The 27,484-nt window shown below is 37.3% G+C and overlaps 1 long non-coding RNA gene across 6 annotated transcripts; it reads left to right on the forward strand.

Annotated features, from left to right (window-relative positions):
- The first annotated feature begins 15,561 nt into the window (after positions 1-15,561).
- Positions 15,562-25,152, forward strand: LOC122006815. 6 transcript variants are annotated; one of them, XR_006118756.1, is made up of 9 exons: positions 15,562-16,298; positions 16,390-16,633; positions 16,727-16,914; positions 20,146-20,250; positions 20,841-20,932; positions 21,051-21,102; positions 21,361-21,736; positions 21,827-21,867; positions 21,958-25,152. It is a non-coding gene; the product is annotated as an uncharacterized LOC122006815 (long non-coding RNA). The 6 variants fall into 6 exon arrangements; XR_006118759.1 differs by having other exon boundaries at positions 15,563-16,298; positions 21,361-21,508; positions 21,629-21,736; positions 21,827-25,152; XR_006118758.1 differs by having other exon boundaries at positions 21,361-21,867.
- The last annotated feature ends 2,332 nt before the right edge of the window (positions 25,153-27,484 follow it).

The raw sequence follows: 27,484 nt of genomic DNA on the forward strand, positions 1-27,484 counted from the left end.
TTGATTTGAATACTAATGTGGGTTGTAGAAATGATGGTGCCAAGAAGAAGAAGGAGAAGAAGCACATTAGATGCTTCACTTGTGGTGAAATAGGGCACTACCACACCAAATGCCCAAAGAAGAAAGAGCTCAAGAAGTTGGCGCATTTGAAGATGTGGGAGAAGAAGTGGAGGAAGAATGGAGGCTCATGTCAAGGGGGAGCTCCAAAGGTAAAGGGTAAGGTAAACCCTAATTTAAATTTGAAGTCAAATTTAAACTCCTCCATGCATGCTAGGAATAATTCTCATAATTTACCCATGCAAAATTTTGGATTTAAATATCATGATAGGAATAGGGTAATTGTAGATCATAACCCTAGGAGACCAATTCATGATAAACCTAGAAATGGTAGACCTAAGGAGACCCAAGGCATTAATCCCAAGAAGGGGAGACATATGCCTAGAAAGGGTAGGTCTAGGAATGTCCAAGGTGGACATGTTGACTCTAGGTTTAGGAACCTAGAAAGGGAGAACCAAGCTTTGAAGGCAAAGCTTGATGGTTTGGAACAATTCCTTAAGAGATTCACTATTGGATCTAAGGGATTAAACATGGTGTTGGGTAGTCAAAAACCCAACAATGATAGATCGGGTTTGGGATACCGATCTAGTCTCTCCATGGCCAAGGAGAGATCATATGCAAAGGTGGCACATGATAAGGGCAAGGGAGTGTCGTCCAAGGCCAATGAAAAGAAATATGCTAGGGTTGCATATGATTATGGCAAGGATGATGTGTCTAAGGTCAAGAAGATAAGGAGATCTTCTAAGGGACATCATTGTGGTTTAGCCACAATAGATGAGTCACCTAAGGAGGTGGCTAAGGTTAAGAGCTCTAGGGGGAGCTCAAAGAGTCAATTTGGGACCCATGGCCAATGGATCTCAGGTGGATTTTACTTGGGAGTCTAGAGGAGTCATGGAGTGTGCCAAATGGTTTGGAGACGGACTTGAGTCTCAAACCTAGGGTTTTGGCATAATTGGGTTATATTTCATGCTTGAGAATATGACATTGGGGTCATATAGCATGATAATTGGTTTTGGATGTATAGATGTCATATAAACCAATGCTAGGGATGCATTGTGGGTTAGTATGGGCAAATACATCAAGAGGAAGCCAAAACTAGGACTTTAGGTCAAGGTTCAATTGAACCTTTTAGCTAGTTTTGAGTTTTATGTCAATCTTGGGATTGGTGATAGATACATTTTTGAATGTATTTTTCCCAAGTAGACATGGGTAAAACAGACCTCTCCACAAAATTTGGGGATTTTTGGACGTCTGTGGAATTATTGGTGCATTTCTGAAATTGGGTCAGAAATGCTGAAAAAGGCTGAAAAACTGTGCCAGTCGACTGCAACTTTTAGCAGTCGACTGCACCAGTCGACTGCTAAAACATGCAGTCGACTGGCTGGAAACAGAAGCATTCTGTTCGCTCGACCAGTAGCGACCAGTCGACTGGTACTTCTTGCAGTCGACTGATACCAGTCTGAAATTGTTTTCAGCATTGAATTTTGACCAAGTCAACTCATACAGGTGTATGAAATCCATGGGGGATTAATACATGAGTTTAGGGTCAATTGGAATGACAAGTTTTCAACAATTGGGATATTGTTGGAGGACTTTTTGGATGTTAGGCAAAGGGGGAGAAGTAAGGTTTAGTTGGGAAAACCTGAAAGTGCCTTTGCGTAGGGGGAGCCTTGGGATAGGTTCTTAAAAAACCTATTGTAAAATTCCTAACTCAATGGGGAGCTTAGGTGTAGGGGGAGCCTTGTGATAGGTTCAAATGCATTGATTTTTATACGGCGGTTGCCAAGTGTGTAGCCTTGGCAACGTAAGTCCATTTGGCGTTGTAAGTCCAAGTGTGTAGCCTTGGCATCGTAAGTCCATTCGGCGTTGTAAGTCCAAGTGTGTAGCCTTGGCATCGTAAGTCCATTCGGCGGTGTAAGTCCAAGTGTGTAGCCTTGGCAACGTAAGTCCATTTGTTTTAGCATGTTCATTTGCTATTATGTTTTCCCTAACTTAAGCGTATTGCCAAACACCAGGGGAGATTGTTGGAGCAATCCCAATGGTCCATGTGACCATGTGTTTTTGTGTTTGGGCAAAGAGTTTAAGTTAGGTTCACCCTTGTATTTGATATGTGTATTTAAGTTGTGTAGGTTTGTAGGATACACATATGACTCAAGTTGATGGCTTCGGGTCCGGTGAAGGATGGAGCATCCGAGAGATCGTGGACAATGCAGCAAGGGAAAGAGCCTAGGGAAGTGACTTCGAGGCATATGCAAATAATGATATTGGGACGAGCTACGGGCTTGGGTGTATTCGAGGGACGAGACCCAAAGGAAATAGGCTTGAAGACAAGAGGTCAAGGACGCAATGAGGAGTCAAGTGAGTCATAAGGATGAGGGTCCGAGTGCTGAGAGATTATACTCGGATACCAGTTGACTGGTGGTTTCATCAGTCGACTGGTTCAGTCGATCTGGTTCATGTTTTAGCGCGGGAATGTGGAATCGAGCCGTTGGGATGTAACGGTCGAATTTCCAGAGCAGTCGATCGCATGTTTTAGCAGTCGACTGGTAGGCGGGGTTTTCCAACCCGTGGCCTATAAAACCAAAGCTTGGGAGCTTGGTTTGAGTTGACGAAATTAGTGGTGGGTAACCTCTAATTAGTAGTCAACTAGTGCCCTAGCAATCCAAGTGTTCTTGATCGAGTTGTGGCGAGGTTTCTCCACCGACAAGGAGGATTGTGCTAGCCGGAGTTTGCCGGGGAGTAATCCACCGAAGGATCGGGATCGTCCACCTTACGGACAGCCGTGGAGTAGGAGCCCTAATCTCCGAACCACGTTAAACGAACGTGTATTGGTTTGCATTTCATTTCTTGTCTTCGTTTTAGTTTAGCTTGTTTGTTTTGTTTGTATTTCCGCTGCGCAAGCTAATAATAGTGTAGGAAGCAAGGATTTGGGGGTGCCGTCTATCCAACCCCCCTTCAAGCCGGCCGACCGATCCCCAACAAGTGGTATCAGAGCGAGGACGCTCTCCATTGGACTAACCGCCAAGGAAGCACAAGATGGCCGGGTTTATTGTCCCTCCAAAATTTGAAGGAGGAAGCCTTGGGGACATCACGTATTGGATGATGAGGATGGAGACCTTCTTCAATACGGATTGGGACATAATGATGGTGGTCAAAGAGCCATTCAAAGTCCCAAAGGACAAGAAAGGAAAGAAGCTCCGAACACGACATTGGACGGAAGAGCAAACCTCACGATCGGAGGCAAATTCAAAGGTAATATCAATATTGATTGAAAGTTTGCCTTCTAATGTGATAAGTGGTGTAGGTAAATATGAGAACGCCCATGAATTGTGGAGTGAAGTGAAGAAATTTTCATGGGAGGAATTTTTGTCTACACAAGAAGAAGAAGAAAAATCCGAAGAAAGTGATGAAGTGGTCCAAGAGGAGAAGAAGGACCAATCGGATGTGGAGCCCAAGGAGTTGGGTTTAGTAGCTCAAGAAGAGGAGGTGGAGAAAATGGAAGTTGAGTCACGCTCAATATCCGAGGAGGAGAAGGAAGATGAGTCATCATCTACATCCTCAAAGGTTGAAGAAGAATCCAAGACAAGTGAAGAGGATGAAGAAGAGGTCTTGGAAGTGGTCAACTAAGCAAGCACCTCCAAAGTGAAGTCAAAGGACCATATCACTTGCTTCGGGTGCAATGAGAAGGGACACTACAAGAGTAGATGTCCTATGGGTAAGAAAGAGGTAAATTCTAAACCCATTCAAGTTGATTTGAATACTAATGTGGGTTGTAGAAATGATGGTGCCAAGAAGAAGAAGGAGAAGAAGCACATTAGATGCTTCACTTGTGGTGAAATAGGGCACTACCACACCAAATGCCCAAAGAAGAAAGAGCTCAAGAAGTTGGCGCATTTGAAGATGTGGGAGAAGAAGTGGAGGAAGAATGGAGGCTCATGTCAAGGGGGAGCTCCAAAGGTAAAGGGTAAGGTAAACCCTAATTTAAATTTGAAGTCAAATTTAAACTCCTCCATGCATGCTAGGAATAATTCTCATAATTTACCCATGCAAAATTTTGGATTTAAATATCATGATAGGAATAGGGTAATTGTAGATCATAACCCTAGGAGACCAATTCATGATAAACCTAGAAATGGTAGACCTAAGGAGACCCAAGGCATTAATCCCAAGAAGGGGAGACATATGCCTAGAAAGGGTAGGTCTAGGAATGTCCAAGGTGGACATGTTGACTCTAGGTTTAGGAACCTAGAAAGGGAGAACCAAGCTTTGAAGGCAAAGCTTGATGGTTTGGAACAATTCCTTAAGAGATTCACTATTGGATCTAAGGGATTAAACATGGTGTTGGGTAGTCAAAAACCCAACAATGATAGATCGGGTTTGGGATACCAATCTAGTCCCTCCAAGGTCAAAAGGAGACCATGTGCTAGGGTGGCACATGATAAGTGCAAGGGAGTGTCGTCCAAGGCCAATGAAAAGAAATATGCTAGGGTTGCATATGATTATGGCAAGGATGATGTGTCTAAGGTCAAGAAGATAAGGAGATCTTCTAAGGGACATCATTGTGGTTTAGCCACAATAGATGAGTCACCTAAGGAGGTGGCTAAGGTTAAGAGCTCTAGGGGGAGCTCAAAGAGTCAATTTGGGACCCATGGCCAATGGATCTCAGGTGGATTTTACTTGGGAGTCTAGAGGAGTCATGGAGTGTGCCAAATGGTTTGGAGACGGACTTGAGTCTCAAACCTAGGGTTTTGGCATAATTGGGTTATATTTCATGCTTGAGAATATGACATTGGGGTCATATAGCATGATAATTGGTTTTGGATGTATAGATGTCATATAAACCAATGCTAGGGATGCATTGTGGGTTAGTATGGGCAAATACATCAAGAGGAAGCCAAAACTAGGACTTTAGGTCAAGGTTCAATTGAACTTTTTAGCTAGTTTTGAGTTTTATGTCAATCTTGGGATTGGTGATAGATACATTTTTGAATGTATTTTTCCCAAGTAGACATGGGTAAAACAGACCTCTCCACAAAATTTGGGGATTTTTGGAGGTCTGTGGAATTATTGGTGCATTTCTGAAATTGGGTCAGAAATGCTGAAAAAGGCTGAAAAACTGTGCCAGTCGACTGCAACTTTTAGCAGTCGACTGGCTGGAAACAGAAGCATTCTGTTCGCTCGACCAGTAGCGACCAGTCGACTGGTAGTTCTTGCAGTCGACTGATACCAGTCTGAAATTGTTTTCAGCATTGAATTTTGACCAAGTCAACTCATACAGGTGTATGAAATCCATGGGGGATTAATACATGAGTTTAGGGTCAATTGGAATGACAAGTTTTCAACAATTGGGATATTGTTGGAGGACTTTTTGGATGTTAGGCAAAGGGGGAGAAGTAAGGTTTAGTTGGGAAAACCTGAAAGTGCCTTTGCGTAGGGGGAGCCTTGGGATAGGTTCTTAAAAAACCTATTGTAAAATTCCTAACTCAATGGGGAGCTTAGGTGTAGGGGGAGCCTTGTGATAGGTTCAAATGCATTGATTTTTATACGGCGGTTGCCAAGTGTGTAGCCTTGGCAACGTAAGTCCATTTGGCGTTGTAAGTCCAAGTGTGTAGCCTTGGCATCGTAAGTCCATTCGGCGTTGTAAGTCCAAGTGTGTAGCCTTGGCATCGTAAGTCCATTCGGCGGTGTAAGTCCAAGTGTGTAGCCTTGGCAACGTAAGTCCATTTGTTTTAGCATGTTCATTTGCTATATGTTTTCCCTAACTTAAACGTATTGCCAAACACCAAAAAGGGGGAGATTGTTGGAGCAATCCCAATGGTCCGCGGGACCATGTGTTTTGGTGTTTGGGCAAAGGGTTTAAGTTAGGTTCACCCTTGTATTTGATATGTGTATTTGAGTTGTGCAGGTTTGCAGGATACACATATGACTCAGGTTGATGGCTTCGGGTCCGGTGAAGGATGGAGCATCCGAGGGACCGTGGACAAGGCAGCGAGGACAAGGGCCGAGGGAAGCGACTTCGAGGCATACGCGAAGGATGGCATTGGGGATGAGCCGCGGGCTTGAATGCATCCGAGGGACGAGAGCCAAAGGAAGTAGGCTTGAAGGCAAAAGGTCAAAGCTGCAAAGAAGAATCAAGTGAGTCATAAGGGTGAGGGTACGAGTGCACGAGAGATTGTACTCGGAGTAAAATCCTAGTTTTAGGGTTTCACTGTAGCGATCCTGTAGCGCTACTGTAGCAGTATTGTAGCAGTCGATTGCATGTTTTAGCAGTCGACTGGAATCGAGCCGTTGGGATGTAACGGTCGAATTTCCACAGAGGGCAGTCGACTGGTAGGCGGGGTTTTCCAACCCGTGGCCTATAAAACCAAAGCTTGGGAGCTTGGTTTGAGTTGACGAAATTAGTGGTGGGTAACCTCTAATTAGTAGTCAACTAGTGCCCTAGCAATCCAAGTGTTCTTGATCGAGTTGTGGCGAGGTTTCTCCACCGACAAGGAGGATTGTGCTAGCCGGAGTTTGCCGGGGAGTAATCCACCGAAGGATCGGGATCGTCCACCTTACGGACAGCCGTGGAGTAGGAGCCCTAATCTCCGAACCACGTTAAACGAACGTGTATTGGTTTGCATTTCATTTCTTGTCTTCGTTTTAGTTTAGCTTGTTTGTTTTGTTTGTATTTCCGCTGCGCAAGCTAATAATAGTGTAGGAAGCAAGGATTTGGGGGTGCCGTCTATCCAACCCCCCTTCAAGCCGGCCGACCGATCCCCAACACCATCTTCTCTTGGCATTTAAGATAATCATTTTCAACCTTTGAATAAAAAAACTCCAACATCGAAAGCTTTGTTCGTGGGTCAAGAATAGCTCCAAATGCAAGCACCATACTATATTGAGTCCAATACTTGTCAAACTTCTCTATCATTCTTTTACACATAGCTTATCACCTCATCTTCATTTGATAAATTTTCCTTTAACAAAACTTCAATCTTCCATACTTACATAAAATATAAATTTGATATAGGATAAGAAGAACCAGAAATCAAATTAGTAGTGTCATAAAATGACTCAAGGAACTCACATATTTTCTCTACTCTTTTCCACTCTTCACTTGAAGGACAATATTTATAATTCTTGTCATTGAATTGAAGAGAAGCAAAAACTTTTTTATATTTGATGGCACTATCCAACATTTAATACGTTGAGTTCCAACGAGTAGACACATCCAATTGCAAGCCAATACTAGTATCAATGTTACCAACTGCTTGTACACATTCTCCAAACTTCTTCATTCTAGTCTCTGAACCTTTAACATACTTGACCGACTCTCTAATTTTATTCAAAACTGTAGTAGCCACTTTCAAACCTTCTTGGACAATGAGATTCAATATATATATGAGAAGAACAACGAACATAAAAAATTCACCGTCACACAATAAGCTATCATGCAAAGAGAGTTGCTCTTTCAAATGAACTTGCATATTATCATTACTAGATGCATTATCTAATGTTAAACAGAAAACCTTTTTCTCAATCCACCATTCCTTCAAATATTCAAACAATTTTGCAACTAATTCAACTCCTGAGTGTGGAGGGGGCATATGATAAAAACTAAGTATTTTACTATTCAATTTCCAGTCATTATCAACAAAATGGGTAGTTAAGCAAATATAACCCTCACTAGTGCACGCCGTCCATAAATCTGAAGTTAAACACACTCTATTAAGAATAGTAGCTAAAGCATACTTAAGTTTCTCTTTCTCCTTCAAGTAGATTCAGTTAATATCAGAAACAAGAGTATTTCTAGAAATACAAACAACATCAGGATTTATGTACTTCATCCAAGCTCTAATACCATCATACTCAATAAATGAAAATGATAAATCATGTCTGATGATTGCATAAGCTAGTAACTCACGTGAAATCTTTTGGTTTATTTTCTTAGACCTCATCTTGCTATCTTGATCAAGAACCATTTGTCCTACATCATGGAACTTTAATTTGTCGCAAATTTTAAGATGACGCCACAATATAGAAGTTCCATATTGTTTACCCTCACACTTATACTGTTTTTACATCCAATACATTTAGCTTTATCTATACTATCAATCCCTTTGATTTTCTTAAAATACACCCAAATATCAGAAGTTTCTTTAGATATTTTAGTTGACCCCTTATCATGCTTAGCACCTTCCGATTCATCATCCAAAATAATAGTTTGTTTTTGAGAAGTAGAGTCCATTTCAAAATCAATCTGAAATAAAATAAATACATAAAAAGTTTTAGTTTATGATAAAATCAATCAAACACACAAAATGTCAATAACAAAATAACATGAATTAATTTTTTGTATTAGCCCTCTATATCTCAACAAAAAAAAAAAACTGATCTCTTCTAAATCCATGTCTTTTTACAGTTATGTTGAGCATCAAAACTCAAAAGAGAGAAATGGTAATATGGTATTGCAGAATAAATGCTAAAAAATTAGGGAGTACAGGAGTAGGGAGTGGACTGCATTAGGACTAGTGGGAAATAGAAGGAAAATAGTAAAGGAAGTAAAAAAAATCTCACCAAAAATAGGAGCTTGAGACCGCAGAACTTGTGGGATATGAGTTGGGAGATTGGGGATTGTCGAACTAGTGGATTCAAGCTTGACGTCTGTCGGACTGCCTTCTTTCGTTTGTCAGCAGGCTTCACACGGCCACGGGTGACACTGAGACAACCGGTAGGCGCGCGCGAGGCAAGTGGCGAGGTGGATTGTTGTTCTTTTAGTTTTTCTAACAGTTTCACGGCCACAACGTAGTATGCTACGTGCGAGCCTGCGAGAGTGCAAGGTAAGCAACGATTCGGCAAAGCGGATGGAAAAATAAGGAGAGGTGCAGGTGATGGTCGCAAAGCCAGGAGCATGCAATGTTGAGCGGCGAACCTACAAAAGCATGAGGTCGGCGAAGCGGATGGGAAATGATAGGGACATAGGGTTTTTTACTTTTACCATTTTACTTTACCATAGATGAGAGTTAGCTTCTATCTCAGCCGTTGAGTTGAAATTTAATATTTAATTTATAAGTTGTTTTTTATTTTAGAATTTTCATTGATTTTTTTTGTAAGCCCGCGGGCCAACCCGAGCCCACCATGGGTTGGCCCGCCTGCACCCGCGCTCGCGCGGGCTGAGCCATTTAGGTCCGTCAGATGATGGGTTGATAAATTCTCAACCCGATCCATTTAATTTTTTTGGCAGGGCGGGCCAACCCGACGGACCCAACCCAAATTGACGGCTCTACGCTCGACCAACATTCCGCTGTTCGAGCTCCGTTGTTGTATCACTGTCCTGAGTGTGACTGCTCTGCTGCGCTCCCGTTTTGCCGATTCCGAGGTTCGATGTAAGTCCGAGCGAGCTGGTCGCTCGGCTTGTGCCTCGCCGACACATGATTTTCTGAGCATCGGAAACTCGGTATGCAACCGAGCTGTGGTAACATCGGGTTGATATCGGCTTGGCTATCCTTCACCCCAGTCAGGCAAGTGGGTTGTCCGACCGGCCGACGATACAGGGGCGTTGATCGCTTAGACTTTGACTTCCATCATGACAACGACCCTATGAGGGATGAGCCCTTATCACCGGATCAATATATTTATAAAAAAAAATTATAAAAACAAGATACTTAAATAGACAAATACAAATCCATATATAGCAAAAAGACAAAAATTGTTAGAAGCAGTTGGAAGATAACACTTCTTTTTGAGCGTGAATCATTTTCCTTAAGGAAATTTTGTCCCCACTATGTTGCTTCTGGGTTTAGTGACAAATTTCCTCTAGGATACTCAAAATAAAAATAGAATCTATAGACAACAAATCTATAAATTCTCCCAAGACAATTTAGAGAAAAAAAGGTAATAATAGAGAAGATGTTAAAAGATGTAAATATAGTGAACAATATAACCTTTGGGAAAGGTGGTGGAGACACCTATTCTCCACATATGTTCACCAAGAAAAAAATTAATGAAAAATTCAAAATTAAGAGGCCTTAATTCCAAATTTTAATTAATTTTTATCTCTGTGCCCATCTTTGATATATATATAAATATGTTCTACTTGGTTACCAAGGTCACCAATCAAATATTACATATTTGATGCACATCCTTTAATAAGTCTATCAAACATCTTCATTCTTTTCAATGTGGGACTAAACATATATCACTAAATATATTCAACAAAAATATCCTAATATAATAAAAATATTTTTTTAAAAAAATAGCAAAAAAAAAAAGGTGTTCAGGAACTTCGGAAATGACCTAAACAGTATTTTTTAGATCCGAAATTTGATAGTTACCTATTCTCAAATAACAAACATAGATCTTTGAATTATGTGTGTGAGTTCAAACAATTCTGACTCCGAGTCAAAAGTTTTGATATTTGAAAAATTATTTTCCTGAACCTTAATCACAAAACATTTGTTCTATACTTATGGTTTTGTAGTAAAAGATGTTACTTTCTAGATTCATTAAATATGTCTACTTAATTCATCCTTCTGTTAACTTTGTTTTTTTTCTATTCCAAGAGAATCAATCCCATACCTAGAAGATTGTTTGAGTCCCTATGAGTTAACACCTGCCTACACAAACATCAACAACAAATTAGTGTAAGTTTATAAGAGGGTGGTTTAACCGACTTGCTTGTTTGTGAATTTTAAGAATTCTCTCTCAGTTTTGTCTACGTATTCTTTAGTCTAATCCTATAGTTTCATATCAGATTTGTGTAAAGGCTCATAGAAAGCTTAGGAAGCATCGATTTCAGTCAGTTGAATGTTTGTGAGTTGCCTATACCATTTAATTTTTTGATCACTTTTATAAGAGAAGGAAAGAAGTCCTTTGATTTTAGAGTGGTTTGATGTCAGAACAATTAAAACCCTCGAAAATCATCTATAAATTTGCCATCAACTATGTTGAAAAATTATCTTGCGATCAAAAGGATGAAAGGATTCGTATTGAAAAAAAATACGTGAAGCTGTGAAATTTTAAAAGCAAACTCTAAATCTAAAATAGAGTTGTCTAGCTGAAAATCTTGAGTAATATTATATTCTCTGTTAGTACTATTGACTCCATCTACTCTCATAAAGATTTGCATAAGTAAGAGCTGCGATGCACTAAGATTATAAATTATGAGGGAAAATATATATAATAGTTTGAACTATAAGAGCATCTCTAATTTAATGGAGTGTTAAATGAGTATTATAATTTCTATTTAACATCCTCTCTCTCTGTATATTATAATATACAAATAGACATTATAATACTCATTCACAAGAGAGAAGAGAGAGAGTGTTCAAAGGTTTGAACACCTTTGAACACCCCTCTCTCATTTTTTTTTTATTTTCTTTTTTTTTTTAATTGTAAAATTTTTAATATTATTTTTAAAAATAGTAAAATTATTTTTTTACAAGTAAGATTAATAATAATAATAATTTAAATATATTAAAATATATTTAAAATATATTTATTTAATATGATATAATTTTAAGATGAATGAGTGGACGGTGTGACCTATAAATAATGAGTGTTACTGTTAAAAGGGATGTGAGTGAAAGAAATATTTTGTTATAATAAGTATGTGACAGTGAACCCAATGTTTTTTTATGAGGTTGTAAGTGTTATAATGGCGATGCATTGTGAATGCTCTAATTAGAAGCAAAACAAAAAAAAAAAATTGGTGGCAAAATGAAATTTACATAAATTTTATTCAAAATCAACTTCTAGTAAATGGTGGGTGATCCTCCATGACATCTGGAGATGACGTACTAGGCACGATGAATGATTGACAACGAAGGGACCTTTCTCTCCCAAGAGAAGCTTCTCCTCTGATCCTGTACATAAGGAGACGATCCAATAAAATATCAGTGCTTAGAAATTAGGAGGAGTTTATAACATTATACAAATTGTAGGAGTGGAAATTCAAAGGATGTTTTTATAACACTTAGCATTATATAGATTGTAGGAGTGGAAATGAAATTATCAGTGGCAACATCCACAAATTGTTGGTGTAACATTGTACTTTCGGCATCAAGATCGGTTCGGAGCTCCCACTATGGATGTGACAGTACGGAAGAAGCTCCCTCCCATAGTGGGAGGGAGCTTCTTTCCCATTTGGCATGGAGCGGTTCCATACAGATGGAGTCGCTCCTTCACCTTTTTTTTTTAATTAAAATAAGTTTTTTTAATTTAAATATAATATTAGAGATGCTTTTTTAATTAGGAAAAAAATATATATGATTTGGAGGTTTAAAAAATATGGGATCATGAAGTTTCATGTTAGCAATTTATAAATTTAAATTCTATAAAAATTTAATGGTGTATAATGTAAAATATGAAGGAGAAATGAGAATTATATATAGTAAAAAGTGTGGGACCCATGAAGGAGTTGTTGAGAGGTTTTTTGATAGTGAAAAGAGGTATTAGATTTTTAACTTTTGATGTGGCGTAGATATGACAACGAAGGAGCTCTCAATGAGTTCTAATCGCCGTAGATGCCCTTAGTTTCCCTTGTACAGACAAATATTTTTTCTAGCACACTTATCATATATCGACCATGGATCTTATCGTTTAAGCATATAAAATTGTTATAAAATGATAAAAAAAAGGACTAAAGATCAAGCATGGTCTCATGGATCGGGAAGTGACGATTTGTAGGATGTGTTATTGGGAAACAAAATTGAGTAGTCTATAATTTTACTAAAAATATAATAATTATAGATAAAAATTATATTATTTCTTAATACTCTAACGACCAACGTAGATATAATAATTCAACCAAATATTCGTTGTTCTCCATATATATGTTAATTTTCAGTTCCCACTGAAAAGGTCTTGATCTACTGATTGGTTACACTTTTTATTGAAGATCTATTGTATTAACCAATGTATCGTGGGTATTTAATTTGATAGAAAGGAATCATCCCCTTCATAAAGAAAATAGCTAGGCTAGGTTTCTTAGTTTTGCTGAGTAATTGAACTAATGAAATATTAAAAAAAATTAAAAAGGGCCAAATTATAAATGCTAAAACTCGATGAACTTTTTCTTAAAATCAAACGTTTCCACCCGTTCACGTGACTTTTCCCCCTCCTTTTCTTTGGATCCTCTCTAAGTCTCTAACCCTAACCCTCCCAAAAATCTATCTTTTCTCACCCTCACGCCGCCATTGTCTTTGCCGTCTCCGCTGCTCTGGTTTGGTGCTCCGCCGCTGCTCTGGTTTGGTGCTACGCCGCTTTAGTTTTGTTAAATCCTGTCTCTTTTGTTTCAAGTTTTTTTGTTTTTATATCTGTATGAAATGTGTAGTATCTGAAATCTTTGCTTTATGAAATGTCTGTTATATGGTTGATGATTTCTTGATTTTTTTTTTGTCTCTAAACTTAGATGAGGGTATTTCTAATATGAACAAAAACTTTGACTCCAATTTTAGTTGTTAAGCTTTATGTAATTTGTGAACATTTGGCCTTTGAACTTAGTTAATCAGATTTCTAAGCCTGAACTTAGTCACTGGTTGTAGTCTTTTAAATGAAATTTGTGAACATTTAGTCTTTAAACTTGCTTGTTCAAGCATCGTCAATGAATACTTGGAAACATAGTGATTCAAGAAAAACAATGAAGAAATAGGTTAGTAAATGAATATAAATAAAGCTTGTTTATTTATTTATATGATTTAGCTCACCTGACTTTTGACTAATCGCATATATTAAAAAAAGGGAGAAAACAATCCGATAACGATTGATCATAGCATAACGCACATTATTGATAGGAAGTTTATGCAGTTACTTGTCATGATCACTAGGATTTCTTTCTTTTTTATTTAGGAAATTAAAGAGAAAAGATATTAGTTTAGACATTATCAAATAAGGTTGATATTTGATTATATTAAATTTGAGTGACCGTCGATGTAAATTTAAGAGATATCCAAAAGAAATCTGATATTTGTTCTATCTCTTTCGCTTTGACTCATATGTTGTGATCTATGACATCTGTTGGAAAACTGGAAGCTAAACAGTGAATGGTTGATTTTTGATAGGTATCAAATTGAGTATGATTTAGCTTACCCATGGAACTTCAGGAAAAAGGAAAAAATCATTTTGGGCCTTTCGCATTTGGCATGGGAGGTATTGGAAAGATTTTATAAGTAAAATATATCTTTTATTTTTCATACAATTTTATTTTGACATGATCATAAGATTACCAACCTTAAATTGAGCATTAAAAAAAAAAAATTAGGCTTGATCATCTCTTCCTTTATGCTCCCATGCTGAAACAAAAATTAGAATTCATCGAAGCTTTTGGTGTGTGCGCTCATGCGTCTAAACTTATCCCAATTAAATTAGAATTAACAAATAAATCAAATAATCAATCGTGACTAATTCTAGTTTAATCAAGCTAGTTCTGTATTATAAAAATATTAAATTTCTTATTTTCATTTAAGATAAACATTATTTTACCTCTTAAATTGGAAGTAGAATGTTCCGCCGATAAACAAAAGATGAAAAGAATATCCAAACAAAAGATAAACAAAAACTAAAACAGATCCATTAAAAATATTGGAATACTCTTGATGTGCACGTTTAGAGTAAATCTAATGTCTGACGATTAAATATATTAATCATGAAATAAAATGCAAGACGAGAGTGCAAAAATTTCTTCGATATATTACATGTAGACATAAAGCGATTAATTTTGCTTGCAACTTCATGCATAACTTAGCTAGCTACGTGCCCTCTCATTTTTATATTTCGTATTAAATAATACAATATTATGTGCCACCCCTAGATAATCAAATGACATTTAGGCCAGGATGAAGAGTTAGTCGTTTAGAAGCTGGGGAAACAAATTTCTTAATAAAATATTTAGTAAATTTGGAACTAGCTAGAAAATTAATTAATACATGTAATCTAGCTAGATTAATTGATGATTTAGGTATAAAAGAGAAACGACTACTTCCGCACCTGAAGGCCCACTGTGTCGTCAGCATTCTTTGTCGTCAAGGCGATACTCATGCATGACCCAGTCGGTGCTTATGCCTTGCTGAGCTCGAACCCTATAGTAGACCAGGTTCTTCATTTAGCATCTCGTTTATAGGTTTTTTGAATTTTTAATGGTCCCCATCAACAAAACGGAGAGAGCTCCTCCTCTCTTTAGTTTTTTTATTTTTTTATTTTTGATTCTAGAAAAGGTGTCCCGTCCTTTTGCACATTCTTCGACTTAAATATAAAATAGGAGCCTACTAACTTACCACTTGATGATACAAAAAAAAAAAGGCGGAATCCGCCGCCCCGACGGCCCCCTACGCCTGCCCCATGGTGATGTAGGAGGAGGGTTAATCAGGGTGAATGCTGGGTTAACAAGTGGCTGGGATTCGAGGCTTTAAGCCGGTAGACGGGGATATTATCCCACATTGCAACCGTCGACACTTGAACCGTTACGTCATGATATAACATCCCAGCCACTTACCACTTGATGCGGATATAGATACAGGACAGAGAAGGAATTATGACAAGAGACAAAGACATTTTGATCATTTGAGGGGTGCCTTCTTGGCACTGTTCACCACGAACAAAGGGGAGAGGTTGTTGGGGTTTTTTCGCCGCCACTAGAAGGGAGCCTCCTTCTCCGTTCGCCTTCTCCCTCGTTGCTGGTAGACGTGACCGTGGCCAAAGACATCAATGACTCTCCCTCTTGCACTCCTCTCCTTGCTAACGCCGGCCGTCGCTTCCCTCCCTCTCTTCCTCCTGTCGCCGCCGCAAAAGTGCACGCAAGAAAGGGAAGGTCTTCTTCTCCCTGTAGACCGCTGACATCGCCGCCTCGGCTCTCCTCCAAAGTCGGCTGCCTCCAAGGCCGACCATCCCTTTTCTCCACCTCGACCGTTGCCTCCGTTTGTAGCTCTGCGCATGTCGCCTTCTCAGGTCGCCACCAGCGTCACCGGAGCCAACACCCACGCTCTCCTCTTCCTCTCTCCCCGACGGCCATCGCCAACGGCTGCCATGGCGTCTGATCACCAGGACGCACCTCGTTGCTGTCTTCCCTTACACAAGCAACAGTCCTCTTCCTCCTCAGCGTCGCCTCTCTCGCTATCTCCATGCTGACGCGTCTTTCCCTTTTCTGAGCGTCTCTTCCTCTCGTCGTATGATAGCCGTCCCTTGGCACCATAGTCGGCCATCTCGACCAGCCCCAATCTTTTGCTCCGCTGTGTTGCTGCCGCTGTAGAAGTTGCCATTCACAAGTACTGAAGCGACAAAACTCTCTCCCTCTTGAATACTCTTGATGTGCACGTTTTACCATTACTTAAGACGGATAGTTTGGATTTCCCTTAGGTATGAGCAACAGTCTCGTCCTATCAATTGGGGTGTTCATATCGTGCCGGAAAAGAAGGCCTATGTCGTGGAGAGGTTCGGAAAATACCATCGAATCCTAGACTTTGGGATTCATATTCTTGTCTCATTCGTCGACCGAATTGTGGACGTGCACTCCCTCGCGGATAAGACCATCCTCATTTACCAATCCGCCATCACGAAGGACTATGTCCCCATCCAATTCAATGGGGTTCTGTATGTTAAGGTCATTTATAATTTTATTTAATTTTTATGCATTTTGTTTCTATTATATGCATTCTATTTGGATATTCTATAACTTATAAATGAATTCATGTAGATAGTTGATCCCATCCTAGCTTCCTATAGGGTGGTGGATAACCCAATATTTACAATAATCCACCTCATAGAGACGACGATGAGCAATGAGTTGAGAAGATCACTCTCGATCGACGATGAGCAATGAGCTGAGGAAGATCACTCGATGAAACTTTCAAAGAAAAGGAGGCTCTAGATGAGAACATTGTGGTATATATGTGTTTCTTTTTCTTCCTATGCAATTTTATCTCTCACGTGACAAAAAAAATATTTGATAATTTTTGTATGGAGAGAAGAAAATAACATTACTTTCTAGACCCGACTATAATTTTTCTTTGTTGTACTTTGGATATTTGGATGAATGTTTTTTGCTTCCTCTGTACTTGTGATATTTTACAATTCGTTACATGCTCCCCAAAGCAAGGGAAGATTATTTTTTTTTGGAGATTCATGGCTTTTAACATCACACTATTCTTTGGAAATGTTATGAAATTTTTGTTGGTTGCTACTCGGAATACCATCCTAGTTCCCTTGTACAAAAATTTGTACAAACATAGAACTATCTTAGCTACCTATGTGCTCTACTGAAGTTAAATTTGGATTGCAAACGATGCTTAACATTATTAATCCAAATTGTCCTTCAGAAGTTAAACTTGGATTGAAAATTTAAATCATATTACAGAAGTTATCAAATATCTATTTCAAAGATCGGCTTCCAGGTTAAACATGGCGAGACACTATGCCTTCTTGGGTATGAGATCATCTACCACTTTCTAGACAAAACCTCACAAAGAAATTAGATATTTAACTTCTTACAGTAAACTAGGTTTAAGTAACTATAGAGATCTCAATAGAAACACAATATCGAAACATGAAATTGAACAATAAAATCGATAACAAAAACGATAACTTAAAATTGATAACCTCTTGTGTTTGATTTTTCAAGATCTATACAAAAGATGAACTAGTCATGATGCGGAAACTAATAACTAGTTATGTCTTTTGTAGCTTATAGACCTCTTGATCTTCTATTGTATTTCTTTCCTTCTCTTGGACGTCGTGTGTGCGACGATCTTCCAAGATGAAATCCACTCAAGCTTCTTCCAAGGCTTTCAAGATCCGACCACCAACTAACTTCCAAGGGATGCTAGACACGAGAGCTTCCTTCTCTTCTTCTTCTCCTTCAAGCAACCGACCACCAAGAGATCTCCACACAAGATGCTGCCGGCCACCAAGAGGGAAAACAAAAGGAGAAGAGAGAAGGACAAGGGCCGACCACCAAGGATTGGAAGAGAGGAATAGAAGATGTCTTATTTCATGAGGCACCCCTCCATCTCTTTTATAATCCTTGGTCTTGGCAAAAAAGGTAAGTTTTAAACATAATTAAAACTTCTTTATATTCCTTGCCAATGGCTAAAAAGGAAAGTTTTAAAATAAAAAATTAAAACTTTCTTTTCTTCTTGTCATGACCGGCCACCTCCTTGTGCTCCAAATAAGGAAAGTTTTAAATACAAAATTAAAACTTCCTTATTTGTTTCCGATAAAAAATTTTAATTAAAAAAATTTCTCTTTTTAAATCCCTTGTTAGTTATAAAAGGAAAATTTTATAAATTAAAATTTCTCTTTTAAAACATGTGGATGGTTACCGAAAAGGAAAGTTTTATCAAAAATTAAAATCTTTCTTTTAACTACAAATAAAGAAAGATATCAAACATTTCTCTTAATCCTTTGTAGAAAACTATAAAATGAAAAATTTAAAATTTAAAACTCTTTTTTAAAACCATGACTTCCACAAAAAGAAAGATTTTAAAAAATTAAAATACCCTTTTAATGTGATGTGGCCGGCCACCTAGCTTGGGCTCCAAGCTTGGCCGACTATATAACATGGCTCCAATTCTTGACATGGCCGACCCTAGCTTGGGCTCCAAGCTTGGCTTGGCCGACCACCATAAGATGGGTAAGAGGCTTGACTCTTAGTGGATATAAGACTTTATAAATAAGAGGCTACAATAGAGACCGAGAGGAGGAATTGATTTTGGTCTCCCGATAAGCTTGAGCTTCCCATGTTCACCCCGAACACCCAACTCAAGTTTATCAATAATATCTCATTCCACTAAAGAGTTATTATTGCACTACCGTACCAATCCCATATTATAATATGAGTTCCTTCTTATCATGAGTGTGTCAGTCTCCCTGTGTTTAAGATATCGAATGTCCACTAATTAAATGAGTTACTGACAACTCAATTAATATCTAGCTCCAAAAGTAGTACCACTCAATCTTATTGTCATATCGGACTAAGTCCACCTGCAGAGTTTACATGATAATCCTTATGAGCTCCTCAAGGGGACATTATCAATCTAGATTACTAGGACACAATTTCATTCTATAATCAACAACACACCATATAAATAATATCATTTCCCAACTTATCGGCCTATTGATTTAACGAACTAAATCACACCATTTGATAAATTAAAGAAATAAATATTAAGTATACGTGTTTGTTATTATATCATGATTAAGAGTACACACTTCCATAATAACAGAGGTCTTGTTCTTTTTAACAGTCAGTATAAAAAGAACAACCTCAAATGATCCTGCTCAATACACTCAGAGTGTATTAGTATAATTTTTAGTCAAGATAAACTCATACCAAATTATAATACAACCATTCCAATGGTTTGTCCCATTCCATCTTGGTTGTGATCAACTATTTATAATTTATAAGAAATTGATAACATGATTTTCTGTGTGTCTCCTCACACCATGTTATCTACAATATAAATTAAATGGACAACTACACTTAGCATAAATGCAGACATTTGACCAATGTGATTTTTATTTCAAAATGATTGTTTATACAAAAAGCTAGAGTTTTAGTATACACTCTAACAATTTCATGCCTTCACAATCATATTTACTCATACACATCGCTTTCCGTAACAAAATCAATGTTTATATAGCTGCTCCCAACATGATCTTAACTTCAAATTAATTCATCATGTATCTCTGTAGAACTAATCTTAAAGCTTCTACATTAATATTTTAATTAAGTTAGAAATTTACACTTGGTTGGTTCTTCAATCAACTGCTGTATTTGGAGACTTAAAACATATTATAAAGATATTTGGGTAGCATCTTTTTTTGAACTGAAGTAATTGTGCCAGTGTAAACTGATAATAAGTCCATAGGTCTAAGATTATATTACTAAGTCCTTATGATAGGCCTAGGATTACTAGCTGTGCAGCTATGCTCACAATTGCAAAACTTTAATGAATGCTTTTTTGCTTCATTTTTATCCATGTTTTTCCCTTCCACATAGAACAATCAATGAGAATGTCTGCGTTTTAATATCCGTAAGTTGAAAGATTTATTTGTCATTTATATTTCTGCTGCTATTAGTTTCTATTGTAAATATGTATTTCTTTCTTTTTGTAGGGAATATATCTCCACCACCTAAAGTTCTGAAGATGCAAGCTGCCGCTCTGAAGATGTAAGTTGAAGTAGAAAGAAGAAAACATGCTCGAGTTCTTGAATCTGAAGGTACTTCTGGACTGTGCTAAATAATGTCCTTCGTCGCAAAATGTTGTTCGTAGCATGCCATTATAGATAGGTTTATGGACATTTAAAGTTCATATTGTCAAAGTATCAACTCTATTAGATCTTCGAATTATTTTGTCTGCTATCTATTCAGTTTCATGTAAAATACTGAAAACTTATACTTAACGGGAGAAAGACAATCTCATATAAATATTGCGGATGGAAAGAAAAATTTAGTGATACTATAATTACAATCAGAAGCAGCAATGATGGACCAGATTAACATGGCAAAAGGTACTTTTAATATGTTAATTTTATCCTATTTTCTCATATGAACTAAGTTGCCATATGCATTATTGTAAGCAGTTGTTTTATGGTTTTATTACCTTTTTCTGGAAAGAAAGATTCTTTGTGTTCTATTATTGTCATAAACTTATAATAAAAGAGCTTTTGGTGTCACACTTTCAATAATTGTAACACTATCACAATTTTATTCAACTGTTGTTGCTGTAAGGATTCACTCCTTTTTATAACATTTGAGATTTGACGTTTATTAAGCTTCTAAAAGATTTACCTCATTCTCCTCTTATCAGGAGAAGCTGAAGCAACCCTTAATAGGTCTAAGGCAATTACTCAAAGTCTCGAGATAGTTTCACAAACCATCAATGCTCAAGGTGGTGCAGAGGTGAGATGGTCTTTCCTCATCACATTCAGATTGTGCCAAACATCACTTAAATTTTATTCTTATAATTTGAATTTTATCATTCATCTAAATTCTAAAAACGAGCTTTATTTGTCTTTAGGGTTTATAAACAATGCATCCAAGCAATTGTTGAAACAACAAAAGCAAAAGAGGTATAAAACTAAATTTTAAAATAGTTCATTGAAATCCTTTTACATGTATGAGTTTTTTATTTACATCAGTTCAACTCTTTGCATAGGAAGCACCTTCCAAAAATTTTAGGATTTACTTCTTCCATTATAACTTCTATAGTAACAATACCCCAGCAAATCTTCCATAGCTATATTCCAAACCCATGGAGCAGAACTGGTTACATTTTTGTATTTGTCATAGTGTTGTTGGTAATATGCTAAAAATTCCTTTAATTGTAGGTGTATAGACTACCAGCTCCTCCTCGCGATGGAAGATCTCTAAGCATTAGTGAATTATCAGAGTTAGAAAGGATGGTTGGTGGAATGCCAGACCCATCCTTTGTCAATCAACTTCTGCAGAACCTAGCCATTATGCGGATAATGCAGAGTCTCCTCTCCAATCCTCAGTTTATGAATCAGACATTTTTTTTAAAAAAAAACTTATTATTAGAGATGGAATTGTTGTTGCCATCAATTTTTTATATTTTATCCGATTGCTTACCATCAGGCTCTGAGTCAACAACTACATAACTTATTGGATTCCAACGCTCAGCTTAGCAATATGTCGCAGAATCCAGAATTGATTCGGCAACTTACTTCTTCTGAGACACTGCAGGTAGATGCATTTGCAATGCTTTGATACATTACTTGTGCTCTGTTATCAAATCTTTATTTGTCTGGTTTACAACAACTTCTATCATTTCAGCTGACACTTTTATCCTCAGGTGGTCAACGGCAAATAAACTAGTGAGTTATGAGATTGTTTTCATTTGAATCAATATTAGTCCTCTCCTGATAACTACCATGTAATCACTTATCTAAAAATGTTGGTTCTAGGTTGATACTCGATTATTTCTCTCTTGTATCTCCATGGCCGGGCATTGCTTTCAAATAACAAAATCTGCTAAAGAACTAAGATGGAATTGTTAAGTTTGACGTGTCTTTACAAATAGATAATTGTTGTTTCTTTCTCATTCAAAAATGGAATGAGAATTTTAACGTAATGGTAAAGTGTTGCCTTGTGTCATTGAGATCATGAGTTCAATTCGTGGAAATAACTTCTTACAATGCAGGGTGATCTAACCTTTCCCCAAAACTCTGTATTGATAAGAGCTTCATGTATCTTGTTGTCCTTTTTTTATTCAAAAATGAGTTAGCTATTTTTGTTAGAGTGATGACAACATTGTTTATTTTACCATACCATATCGTCTCGTTTGATGTCTATAAAATTGCACCAGAAAAACTATTTTGCCAAATACATGGTAAGAAACCTAAATGGAAGTCATTTTTTTTCTTTCTTTTTTGACACAAGTCATTCATTGTACTTCAAACTCCCATATATTTATTTTGATGGCATAGCTCTTGCAAATTTCTAAATCCTGCTTAAGTTGCATCTTAGTTCAGATCTTCATTGAAGGCTCAATGTTACTGATCTGACAGTGATCAATGTAAAATACAGTTTGCATCAGATTTTATCTAATGATTGTAGTGACTGGATGTGGATGTATTGCACATTGATGTCAAAAATTGTTATAAATAAAGATTAATAATAGTTAGAGTACAACTCAAGTTTATAATGAGTAGGATCAAGTAATTCATTTGAAGGTCAATGAAATGAACACAGAATTACTTTAGTTCTATTTTAAACTTTGGCATTTTACCAAGCAGAGCTCTTGCCTTCTCATTTAGGGAACAAAATCAGACTAGTGCCACTGCAACAGGTACAAGAAATTCCAATGATCCGTCCTCGATCGTCATATCTGAGAATTGGCCAGTCGGTCATAAACTTGAGTCCTGAGTTTGTAGTACTATGTATTTGAATAAGAAACTGCATTTATCATCTCCTTTCGCTGCAGGAGCAATCAACACCAATCGGTTGGAATTTTTGATGAATATGCTTAGTGGACTTAGGTCAGAAACGGGGGTTCCTAACTCTGATGGTTGCATATTTATCCTGTCTTAACAAAAATACTATAATGTATAATTACATATTTCTTCAGATCAAGCAATTTGTACTAAATACATTATTGTTTTTTTGTTGCAATGCCTCTAGAGAAATGATATACAACACAACTTTCCCAGTTATAGGAAATGAGTTTCTTTGACACTTAAGAAAATATTCGCGCTTTGCAAGCAACCCGGCAATTTCTCTATCTCCGCTTGGATGACCAAGTTTTGCTCTGTTCTGAAGTCTCTTTTCTTTTGTTTTACTGGCTGAGCGTTCGGTCGGACGTATAACTCATGCTGAGCCACACTCGACGAAATATTGGAAAGCTCGTGTGTCGTCGAAAGCAACTACTTTCATTACTGCCAATCTAGAGGACGAGAAAAAGACGGAATTGGTAGCTTGCCTCAGACAGAATCATGATGTGTTCGCTTAGATGACACACGAGCTTTCCGATATTTCGGACCGGGCGCTTAGCTAGTAGAACAAAAGAAAAGGAATTTCAGCACGGAGCAGAACTTAGTCATCCGAGTGGAGACAGAGAAATTGCTAGGTTGCTTGTAAAGCGCGAATATTTTCTAAGTGTCAAAGAAGCCCATTTCCTGTAGCTAAGAAAGCTGTGTTGCATATCATTCCTCTGGAGGCACTGCAACATAAAGACAATAATGTATTAAGTACAAATTGCTTGATATGAAGAAATCTGTAATTATACATTATAGTATTTTGTTAAGACAGGATAGAAATGCAACCATTAGAGTTAGGAACTCCCGTTTTTGACCCAAGTCCACTAAGTATATTCATAAAAAATTCCAACCGATTGGTGTTGATTGCTCCTGCAGCAAAAGGAGATGATCAATGCAGTTTCTTATTCAAATGCAGAGTACTACAAACTCAAGCTTATGACCAACTGGCTAATTCTCAGATATGACGATCAAGGACGGGTCATTGGAATTTCTTGTACCTGTTGCAGTGGCACCAATCTGATTTTGTTCCTTGAACGATAAGGCAAGAGCTCTGCTTGATAAAATGCCAAAGTTTGAAACAGAACTAAAGCAATTCTGTGTTCATTTAATTGACCTTCAAATGAATTATTTGATCCTACTCATTATAAACTTAAGCTGTACTCTAACTATTATTAATCTTTATTTAAAATAATTTTTGGCATCAATGTGCAATACATCCACATCCAGTCACTACAATCATCAGATAAAATCTTATGCAAACTATATTTTACATTGATCACTGTCAGATCAGTAACATTGAGCCTTCAATGAAGATCTGAACTAAAAGATGAAACTTAAGCAGACTTTAGAAATTTGCTAGAGCTATGCCATCAAAATAAATATATGGGAGTTTGAAGTACAATGAATGACTTGTGTCAAAAAAAAGAGAAAAAAATGACTTCCATTTAGGTTTCTTACCATGTATTTGGCAAAATAGTTTTTGTGGTGCAGTTTTATAGACTTCAAACGAGATGATATGGTATGGTAACATGGGGAAAGGTCAGATCACCCTGCATTGTAAGAAGTTATTTCCACGAATTGAACTCATGATCTCAATGTCACAAGGCAACAACTTTACCATTGCGTCAAAATTCTCATTCCGTTTTTGAATGAGAAAGAAACAACAATTATCTATTTGTAAAGACACGTCAAACTTAACAATTCCATCTTAGTTCTTTAGCAGATTTTGTTATTTGAAAGCAATGCCAGACCATAGAGATACAAGAGACAAATAATCGAGTATCAGCCTAGAACCAACATTTTTAGATAAGTGATTACATGGTAGTTATCAGGGAGAGGACTAGTATTGATTCAAATGAAAATAATCTCACAACTCACTGGTTTATTTGCCGCTGACCACCTGAGGATAAAAGTGTCTGCTGAAATGATAGAAGTTGTTGTAAACCAGACAAATAAAGATTTGATAACAGATCACAAGTAATGTAACAAAACGTTGCAAATGCATCTACCTGCAGTGTCTCAGAAGAAGTAAGCTACCGAATCAATTCTGGATTCTGCGACATACTGCTAAGTTGAGCATTGGAACCCAATAAGTTATGTAGTTGTTGACTCAGAGCCTGATGGTAAGCAATCGGATAAAATATAAAAAATTGATGGCAACAACAATTCCTTCTATCTAATAATAAGTTTTTTTTAATTTTTTTTTTTAAAATGCCTGATTCATAAACTGAGGATTGGAGAGGAGACTCTGCATTATCCGCATAATGGCTAGGTTCTGCAGAAGTTGATTGACAAAGGATGAGTCTGGCATTCCACCAGCCATCCTTTCTAACTCTGATAATCCACTAATTCTCGGAGATCTTCCATTGCGAGGAGCTGGTATGGTATTGGTAGTCTATATACCTACAATTAAAGGAATTTTTAGCATATTACCAACAACACTATGACAAATACAAAAATGTTACCAGTTTTGCTCCATGGGTTTGGAATATAGCTATGAAAGATTTGCTGGGATATTGTTACTATAGAAGTTATAATGGAAGAAGTAAATCCTAAATTTTTGGAAGGTGATGGGTAGCTTCCTATGCAAAGAGTTGAACTGGTGTAAATAAAAATCTCATACATGTAAAAGGATTTCAATGAACTATTTTAAAATTTAATTTTATAACTCTTTTGCTTTTGCTTTTGCTGTTTCAACAATTGCTTGGATGTATTGCTCATAAACTCTTTGTCTTGCTTCCTGAAGACAAATAAAGCTCGTTTTTAGAATTTAGATGAATGATAACATTCAAATTATAAGAACAAAATTTGAGTGACGTGATGTTTGGCGCACAGTCTGAATGTGATGAGGAAAGACCATCTTGTTAGGACCGTTGACCGACTAGAAGGGGGGTTGAATAGCTCTGCACAATTTAAACAAAAAAGTACCTTCGTCGGCTTATAACTTAAATAAACACTTGCATAAGAAAATAAATAAACTGAAAAGCAGAGGCTCAGAGGTTTACTTGGTTACAATTGGGGAGATTGTTAATCCAAGGAATAGAATCGCCTTACTTTCTCCTTCAGGCGGAGAATTCTCTTTACAGTAGTGTAAGCATAGAAAATGAAGAAGCTAAACAAAGAGGAAAGCGTGTACAAGTGTTGCTCAGTAATTCTTGTTAGTTTTTAGCTTCTGGGACCAAAACTGTATTTATAGCCCTGGTCGGGGCGCTTGGAAGGGTTCCAGACGCCTGGAGTGGAATAGAATTCTATCCCTGGCGCGTCGGTCAATGTCCACGTCAATGATGATAAAATTTGGATTCCGGGCGCCCGGACCCACAAAGTCAACATGATTGACTTTTTCGGTCTGGGCCCTCTGCTTCCGTTCTGCTCCCCTTGATCCGGGTCTTCCGCTCCTGTTCCGTTTGCTTGGGTGATTTCGGTCATCCGGAATAGGGCTCACTCGAACCCAATTTCCGATCTTCTCCTCGAGCACGCTTCCGCTCCGGCTTCTCGTACCTTGGAATCGTTGCATGCTTCCTTTTCGTTCGCCAACGTACGAAAGTTCTGCGGTCTCAAGCTCCTATTTTAGGTGAGATTTTTTTTACTTCATTTCCTATTTTCCTTCTATTTCCCACTAGTCCTACTGCAGTCCACTCCCTACTTCAGTACTCTCTAATGTTTTAGCATTTATTCTGCAATACCATATTACCATTTCTCTCTTTTGAATTTTGATGCTCAACATAACTGTAAGAAGACATGGATTTAGAAGAGATCAGTTTCTTATTTTTTTTTGTTGAGATCTAGAGGGCTAATACAAAAAATCAATTCATGCTATTTTGTTATTGACATTTTGTGTGTTTGATTGATTTTATCATAAACTAAAACTTTTTATGTATTTATTTTATTTCAGATTGATTTTGAAATGGACTCTACTTCTTAAAAACAAACTATTATTTTGGATGGTGAATCGGAAAGTGCTAAGCATGATAAGGGGTCAACTAAAATATCTAAAGAAACTTATGATATTTGGGTGTATTTTAAGAAAATCAAAGGGATTGATAGTATAGATAAAGCTGAATGTATTGGATGTAAAAAATAGTATAAGTGTGGGGGTAAACAATATGGAACTTCTACATTATGGCGTCATCTTAAAATTTGTGACAAATTAAAGTTCCATGATGTAGGAAAATGTGTCTTGATCAAGATGGTAAGATGAGGCCTAAGAAAATAAACCAAAAGATTTCACATGACTTACTGGCTTGTGCAATTATCAGACATGATTTACCATTTTCATTTGTTGAGTATGATGGTATTAGAGCTTGGATGAAGTACATTGATCCTGATGTTGCTTATATTTCTAGAAATATTCTTATTTTTGATATTAACCGAATCTACTTGAAGGAGAAAGAGAAATTTAAGTATGCTTTGGCTACTATTCAGAATAGAGTGTGTTTAACTTCAGATTTATGGACGG

This window comes from Zingiber officinale, chromosome 7B (genome assembly GCF_018446385.1).
Source record: "Zingiber officinale cultivar Zhangliang chromosome 7B, Zo_v1.1, whole genome shotgun sequence".
In the NCBI taxonomy this organism is placed as follows: Eukaryota; Viridiplantae; Streptophyta; class Magnoliopsida; order Zingiberales; family Zingiberaceae; genus Zingiber; species Zingiber officinale.